This window comes from Epinephelus lanceolatus, chromosome 11 (assembly GCF_041903045.1).
Source record: "Epinephelus lanceolatus isolate andai-2023 chromosome 11, ASM4190304v1, whole genome shotgun sequence".
In the NCBI taxonomy this organism is placed as follows: domain Eukaryota; kingdom Metazoa; phylum Chordata; class Actinopteri; order Perciformes; family Serranidae; genus Epinephelus; species Epinephelus lanceolatus.
Genome location: NC_135744.1, coordinates 9,081,494 through 9,090,024, shown reverse-complemented (window position 1 = coordinate 9,090,024; position 8,531 = coordinate 9,081,494). Strand labels below are relative to the sequence as shown.

Below are 8,531 nucleotides of genomic sequence, written 5' to 3'. Positions count from 1 at the left end.
GACTGGGCATTTAATTGAAGTTTTACGGTAATACTGGCAATTTGTCAGTTTAGGTAAGTTTGATGATTACATTTTGAACACATCTGAATATTAGAGTGGATCCCCAATATATCACTGCCTCAGTTAGATGGACAGAACTCAAAATGATGATGTTGCTTCATGTCTGCGAGATGTGTAAATAATGGACAGCTGTTTGATTGTATGTCAGTGCTGCGTTTACAGCTTGTTTTTGCTGCCCCCAAGTGGCCAAATCAGTTAATGCAGGTTTAAGTGAAAGTGTAGCTACACTGTAGAACACTGTCTCCGTTTTTCCCCTAAAATGTATCACCAAATTCCTTTCCAGGAACAGTCTTGTATATTCACAGTTAAATGCCATACTTTAAAGGAAATCCGTGGGAAATATGGGACCTGTAAATAGACATTTTACATGCAGTATATATAAATATATATCATAAATGGCTATTCTATCATTGGTGGTAGTATTTGGATCTTTAAACATTATTATTTCACTACAGAAAAAAAAAAACAATCTGACGTCAGCCATGGTGCAGATCCTCATCTAAAAACAATCAAAGCAAATCTCTCCGCTGTATTTCAAATGCAGTTTTGTTTTCTCTCACATGACGATTTCAGCAGAGCGAGCGCCTGTTCATTGAATTATGCGTCGCACCTCCTCGTCATGACAACTAGCAGTGAGATTGAAATATTGCAAGTGGTGTCCTGTGAGCGAGAGAGGCGACGGAACCGCACTGAGAGAGAGACAGAGAGAGGGAGAGTGACTGTTGAAGCTGTGGGATCCTCTTCAGTGCAGGCATCGGGCTGCAAAATTATATCACTGCATCCTAATATTTAAAGCACTTATGGTGCCATTCTAAAAGCATGAAGGCTAAACGGAAGATCCCTGCGCTGTGTCTCAGTCTGAGCCTGTGTTTTCTGTGAAGAACATCAGAAACCAAGTGAAACCAAGAGAGAGAGCACCACGCAAGCGCGTAAAGAAGAGATTGGACACCTGATTTTTTTCTGTGTGTGGGGTGTCTTTAGAGCGCTATTTCACATTTTAAGGCAAAACAATGTTTTGAAGGCCCTCGCGGTGCCGCGGGGCAGATACCGTGGATTATTATCAGCATGGACAAATGGGGAAAAGAGGACAGATCACTGCGTTGACTTTTGAGGCAACGCGCAGAGTCTTGATGCTATAGCGTTACGCATTTATTTTACTGTGAGCGCTTTTTTTTCTCCCCCCTCCTGTTTGAATCACACTCGCTGCTGCATCTCAACATTATAAAAGTCAAATATCTGTGGATAAGGAACAGAGCAGGGTGTTGTCAGAGAGGGATGAGAGGAGGAGGGGGCAGTATGAGGTGTGCTTTTTTTGGAAAAGCCGGAGAAAGACGGACACCGAGAAGGTGTACTGATGTGCGAAAGCCTGCGACGCGTTACCCTCCTGAGAAATAATTGCGATCAGGGAAGAAATGGCCTAGTTAAAAGATCATCGACACGCTGGCAGAGGATAGAAAAGAAGAATCGTGTTTAGATGGACGGGCCATCATCATCGTCATCATCATAATTCCAGTGCTCGCATCGAGTCTTTTAGGTAAGCCATATGTCCACCGCTACCTCCTAAACGTGACTGGAGATTTTTTCTGTCTATCATGGGTTTTATGTGTGCGCAATCTGTACGCTTTGGTGACTTCGCACATTGCGCACGTTATCCATCTTGACGCACTGTCACAATTGGGGAATGAGATTTCAATGTAAATCCTCATGCCACTTTGTTGCTATAGCACATATTTTCTTCCTTTTCAGCGGGAGCCTTCGATTGGCCTTGCCTGTTGATAAGCTGTCACATCTTAACATGATCAGTCCACTTTGTGCCTTCCACATCAGCATTGTGTCGTTTTAACCCTGCTGCTAACAAGATGATATTCATGTGATTTAATTGGAATCAACTCATCATGTAGGCAATCAGCCTACATGGGCTGTCAATCAGCCCGGCTGCTCTCCTCTGTTGGGCTCCAGCAGTGTCCTATAGATGATTGTGATAATGCTTTTATTCCATTTATTGATGTCTGTGTTACGGCTTAATTAGACACACATGCTGCTGTGCTGCAATAATCTCAACCAATGTGTGTGACAGGCCTTGAACTCAGAAGATGTCCTCTCTCATGAACAAACCCACAACACACTCCGAGACACACACACAGTATGCACTCACACAGACACACTAAAGCCTGTGCCCTAGAAGATGCAGATAGGATTGTGAATTAAATGCACACACTCTGATGATCCAGGGAAAGGCTCCATTAATATTCAGTGGTGGTTGGGCAGTGCTCAGTTAATGGCAGACAACAGGACCTCTGTTCTGACAGGTCATGGATGAGAAATGGTATATTTTCATTTTTAGGGAATAAATGTGTTTTTTTTCCACTGATTCGGTGCCTCTAGCTATAGAGGAGTGACATTTAAAATCCATCAGAAAACCAATAAAGGGATTTTGTAGCTTTTTTAGCTGAATTTGGTATTACACTTGTTCATGTACTGTTGGAATAGCTGTGATTGCTTTCTTAAGCCTGCGTCATGTCAACCTGGTTACTGGCATTTGGACACTTACTCAGATAGAACAGAACATGGCTGAAGATTTTGAGGACTTGCATGGGCTTCACATATGTCGTACATTTGCCTCATTCAGTGCATTTTTAATTTAAATGTTGTTATTACTTTTAAGAGAAAAGTACATGGTGTATAGTTCACAGATTTGGTAGACATGTAGGCCTACCCAGGATCCCAAAATTGTCTCTTGAGAAACATTCAAAACTTGTATTCCTTCCAAACTTTGATTATCTATTTCTGTAATGGATCCATTTTGTCTCTACTTATTCTCTCAGCAAGTGGACCTGGAAGATTTGGTGGCAAATTAGGGTGATCCTTTGCTGTACTGAAGGATGAAGTGCAGTAACATCATACACTTACTGTAATCAGCCCCCAAAAAAAGTTTCTATAAATGTAACTTTTAAACCTGCCAGCAGTTTTTTTAATGTCTAAAAAGAAATACTGTGATGGCTGTTGTACCATTTCCAGATTACTGTATCCAATAAACTACTGTAAAGGGCCAATAGATCTGATATAACAGTGAGCACAATGTTGTTTGGTTTCCAGAAAGACATTAGAGAGGACAAATGGAGGCAAAAAGAAAGGATAGTGGCTTAATGGATTGAATGACAAACTGAAGTGGAGATGTACAATTCAAAGTAAAACATGTTTGGTGTGTATGTAAATGATGTATATTTAGGTGAGCAAGGTGAAGTTTCGGAGAGTCGTTCAATGGGATATTGTTTCTTATACAAACAGGATCAAAAACAGATTTCTTGAAGGAGGAGGGTTGATGTCAAGTTATTTTATATACAGTAGCTATAAAGCTGTTTTTGAGAGACAGAGAGGCCTTGTCAAACATCTGTGTCTGTTTCCCTGACCACAGCCCAGCATTTAAGAAGGAGAGTCAGATCACTTTACCTTGGCATTGTCTTAACTTTTAGGTTATTGTAATTCTTGGTTAATTGTATTTTGGCCAAAGCTTTTGAATTGATTACCTCATCAAGTCAAATAACTAATTAAAACCAAACTTATCAGAAACATGAACATTTGAACATATACAAGCCAATCGCCAGAAAAAATGTTGGCATTGTATGTTTCTGCAAACCACAGATACATTTCATTTGTACATTATTTTGTAGCAGATATATTGAAGCTTGTAACAATGCTGTGATTGATGTGTATTTAGGTTTAGGCACCAAAACTACATGGTTATGGTTAGATAAACTTCATATTTGGGCTTTAAAAAAATGTTTGATGGCTCACCTTTGATGTTTGTTAGTCTCAAACAGTGGTCTACAGTGGGCAGGACTATTGCCTAGGTGTCACACTATGTACCATCCCCTTCACCTCCTGATGACATAGTCCGCTCATACACTAGTGTGATATGATAAACTTAGAAAAGACAAAAATACAGAAAAATGCAATGCCAACATGTTTCTCTGATTACTATGCAGACATATATCAGCGTGATAAGACAGAAAATGACAGATACCATATTTGGGAAACATTTATTTGAAGTGTACTTTGATTTTTTTAGATTAGTCCATGTCACATCTGCTGACATTGCAAGGTTTATTGCCTATAGAGCAGCCAGCCACCAAGAGCACGATCAAGATCTTTTGGTGTCACTTTTGGGGAGCTGTCATGTCGTCCATCTTTATGTAGCCAGTTATGCAAGTAAAAACAAATAAAACACTTGTATTCCTCATAAAGACTTTGGTATGTGACATGTCAAATTTTCATCCGCATCATCTCTTTTAGCTGCGAGCTGATGGTTCAGTGCATGGCTGTGGATTGAAGTGCACTCAAAACAATGCATGGGTAATATGTAGAACATGAATTTGGCAGTTGGTGAAATAGCCCATTAGTCTGCTCTCTGATGCTGCAGTGCTGTGCGGATTAATTCAGTTTTTTCATTTAAATAACAAAATTTGCTGTTCCACTCGTCAACAAGCCCTGCTATGCCACAATAGACTTACTGTATGTAGCAGGCCACTGGTGTTGCTTGCACTAAAGCAGCCATAGGTGTAATGTTAGTGCAGGTGTGTGTTTACCTGGGGAATGATTTACCTGTAGCACCACCTACGCGCGGGAACTGATGTCACTTCCGGTTAGAAAGTAAACAGTTGTGAGCACCTGAAACTGTCCGTGCATTACTTGTTAGATTAAGCCTAACTACACACACAGTTTTAATAAGACATGGTGTCAGAATTCCTCCGGGAAGGCGAACGGCTGGACTACTGATCGGTTCGTGGTTGCTGGAGAGAACTCACGCTGCGTGCCCGACTCGGCGCCTATGGCACTGGCTAAGCTAACAAGCTAGCGGAAGCTAGCTCGCGTCCCTCATCCAGCGGTATAGAGCGCTTCCAGGTTGCACCGCCGCCAAAATTCGACTTCACAAAGCCGGAAGAATGGCCGAAGTGGTTTCGCTGCTTTGAACGGTTTTGAATAGCATTGGGGCTCAAGCTACAGCCGAATGACAACCAAGTGAACACACTAATTTATACGATGGGAGAGGATGGCGGAGGATGTGCTCACTTCACTGAACCTGTCAGATGAGGAGGCGAGTGAGTACGATGCTTTGAAAGCCAAATTGGATGCACACTTTGTAGTGAGAAGAAATGTCATTTTCAAACGTGCAAAGTTTAACCAAAGGCAGCAAGAAATGGGAGAGACCGCAGGCGGTTTCATCACAGCATTATATGCCTTGGCAGAACATTGTGGCTACAGTGCGTTACACAGCGAAATGATACGGGACTGACTTGTTGTTGGAATCAGAGATAAAAGACTCTCGGAGCAGCTTCAAATGGATCCGGAGTTAACTTTGGAGAAAGCTGTCACACATATTTGCCAGAGTGAGCTTGTGAAAAAACAGCAAGACCTCCTTAAAAACAACTTCAAGTCGGAAAATCCCTGTAATGTGGACAGTGTTAAAGCAAGTGTGCAGCTGTTCAAGTCGATTAAAGCCGTGCAACGGAGACACCCACCTAAGGGACAAAATGTGAAACGTGACAATGACATTTAACAGTGCAACAGGTGTGGTTAAAACACCCTCTCACAGCAAGAATCAGTGCCTGGCCAGGGAGGTACTCTGCAATATGTGCAAAAAAAAAGGGTCACCATGCTAGAGTGTGCCGGTCTGGTGCAGTTGGTGAAATCCACGTCGCAGGTGCCGATGGTGCCGATGAGGGCGACGTTGCATTTCTGGGCTCGGTTACCTCGGAAGAGACGGATGATGCTTAGATTGCCACGGTAAGAGTGATTGACCTTGACTGCCTGCTCAAAATAGATACAGGGGCAGATGTCACTGTGCTGCCAGACAGTGTGTATCACTCCTTGACACAGAGACCCCAGTTGCAACCCACAAAGCTAAAACTGTTTGGTGCAGGGATGTCCTCTCTTGTAGTAAAAGGGAAATTTACAGCTAACCTGAATACAGCTAAGAAAACGACAGTTCAGTCAGTGTATGTAATGGCAGATGTGATACAGGGGCTGCTTAGCCGTCCAGCAAGTGTTGCTCTGGGATTGGTGGCAAGAGTTGAGACAGTGTCGTTTGAGCTTAAAGCTGACGCCAAGCCCTTTGCCATGTCAACCCCCCGACGTGTTCCACTTCCCCTGCTACCAAAAGTAAAAAAAAGATTTGGCCCGCATGGAGGAGCTCAGAGTAATTTCCAAGGTGGAACAGCCTACAGACTGGTGCGCGGGGATGGAGAAGAGGTTCGCATATGTGTGGACCTTACAAAACTAAACAACTCTGTCAAAAGAGAGCACCACATGCTGCCATCAGTGGAACACACCCTTGGACAACTAGAAGGAGCCAAGATATTCTCAAAGCTCGATGCTAACTCAGGCTTTTGGCAAATCTCGCTGTCAAAGGAGTCAGCTCTTCTCACAATGTTCATTACACCGTTTGGATGATATTGCTCCAACAGACTTTGTTTTGGCATCTCTCAGCACCAGAGCACTTTCAAAAATGGATGTCTCAGCTCCTAGTGGGTCTGGATGGAGTAGTTTGTCAGATGGACGATATCCTGGTTTATGCAGAGACACAGGCTCAGCATGATGCACGACTGGTGGCTGTACTGGAGCAGCTGGTACGGGCTGGTGTGACATTAAAGCGGGAAAAGTGTGAATTCTCCAAGACCTCCATCAAGTTTCTGGGTCAAATCATTAACAGGACAGGGGTGAAAGCAGACCCGGAGAAGGTGAGGGCTGTGAGCAACATGGATGAGCCAACGGATGTGAGTGGGGTGAGACGGTTCTTGGGAATGGTCAACCATTTGGGAAAATACCTCCCCCACCTGGCAGAGAAACCACAGCCACTGAGAGAGCTGCTGAGTAAGAAGAACATGTGGTGTTGGGGTGCCGCACAACAAACGGCTTTTGACAGGATTAAGAAAGAGCTGAGCCAACCACCAAATTTGACACTTTATAACCCCAAAGCACAGACATCAGTCTCAGCTGATGCATCCTCCTACGGAATGGGAGCAGTGTTGCTCCAGAGACAAGAGGGGGGCACAATAAAACCTGTTGTCTTCGCCTCAAGAGCACTGACCCCCACGGAACAACAGTATGCACAAATAGAAAAAGAGGCATTAGCCATAACCTGTGCATGTGAGAGGTTTTAAGACTTTCTTATTGGCATTGAGTTACATGTGGAAACTGATCACAAACCTCTAGTGCCACTTTTGGGGTCAAAGAACCTGGATGAGCTGCCGCCACGGGTGCAAAGACTGAAAATGAGACTGATGAGGTACTCTTTCTCCATATCACACATTCCAGGCAAAAACATAGCGACTGCTGACGTGCTGTCCAGAGCACCGGAAAGAGCCATGGGTGACAAGAGTCTGGAAAAGGAGATTGATTTATATGCACATCAAGTGATGTCTTGTTTTCCAGCAACAGAGTAAAGACTGCAACAAATCAGGGAACATCAGGACCAACGATGGTGTACTGAAACAGGTGAAACAGTACTGCCTGCATGGCTGGCCTGGACAACACACTATATCAGGACAATGCTCTCCTTACCATCAGCATGCTGGTGACCTCACTGTGGACAGTGGCCTCCTGTTGAAAGGTACATGCATAATGATTCCAAAATCACTAGAAAGACGTTTTGGAACGACTACACACAGGTCACCAGGGCATCGCGAAATTCAGAGAAAGAGCAAAGCAGTCTGTATGGTGGCCAGGCCTGAGTACACAACTGCAACAGCTGGTGGAGGACTGTGAAATCTGTGCTAAAGAGAGACAGAACCACAGAGAAACACTCATGCCAACTGAGTTTCCAACAAGACCATGGGAGTTAGTGGGTACAGATCTTTTCGACTGGAGTCAAAGCCAGTACTTGGTTGTAGTTGATTATTTTTCCAGATACATAAAGATAGCCAAACTCACCTCTGCCACAGCGACTGCAGTGATAGACCAGTTAAGGCAATATTCGCACGCCATGGCATACCAGCAGAGGTTCGGTCAGACAGTGGACCTCAATTCTCTGCAGACCACTTTCGACAGTTTGCTTCAGAGTGGGGCTTCACTCACACCACCTCAAGCCCAAGGTTTCCTCAGAGCAATGGTGAGGCTGAACGAGCAGTGAGGACAATCAAGTGTCTCCTACAGAAAGAGAGGGACCCCTATCTGGCTCTCATGGCATATCATGCCACTCCCCTTGCCAACGGCCACAGCCCTGCAGAGCTCCTTATGGGGAGAAAACTAAGTACCACTGCACCTGTCCTCCCATCTAGCCTTAACCCAGGCTGGACAAACGTTGCAAAACTGAGAGAGAGAGAACAGAGGGAGAGAGAGGAACAGATGAAGGGGTTCAACAACAGACACAGAGCTTGCAATCTCGCCGGACTGTATCCAGGAGACCATGTTTGGATCACTGACACGAAAGAGAAAGGGACTGTATCAGCTAGGGCAGATACACCACGGTCTTA

The 8,531-nt window shown here is 44.1% G+C and overlaps 1 protein-coding gene across 1 annotated transcript in view; it reads left to right on the top strand.

Annotated features, from left to right (window-relative positions):
• The first annotated feature begins 724 nt into the window (after window positions 1-724).
• nlgn2b (neuroligin 2b) overlaps window positions 725-8,531 on the top strand; it is a 104,452-nt gene continuing 96,645 nt past the window's right edge. Inside the window, exon 1 of the mRNA XM_033646624.2 lies at window positions 725-1,594. The gene's annotated coding sequence lies outside the window, so the exon portion shown is untranslated. The remainder of the gene's footprint in view (window positions 1,595-8,531) is intronic.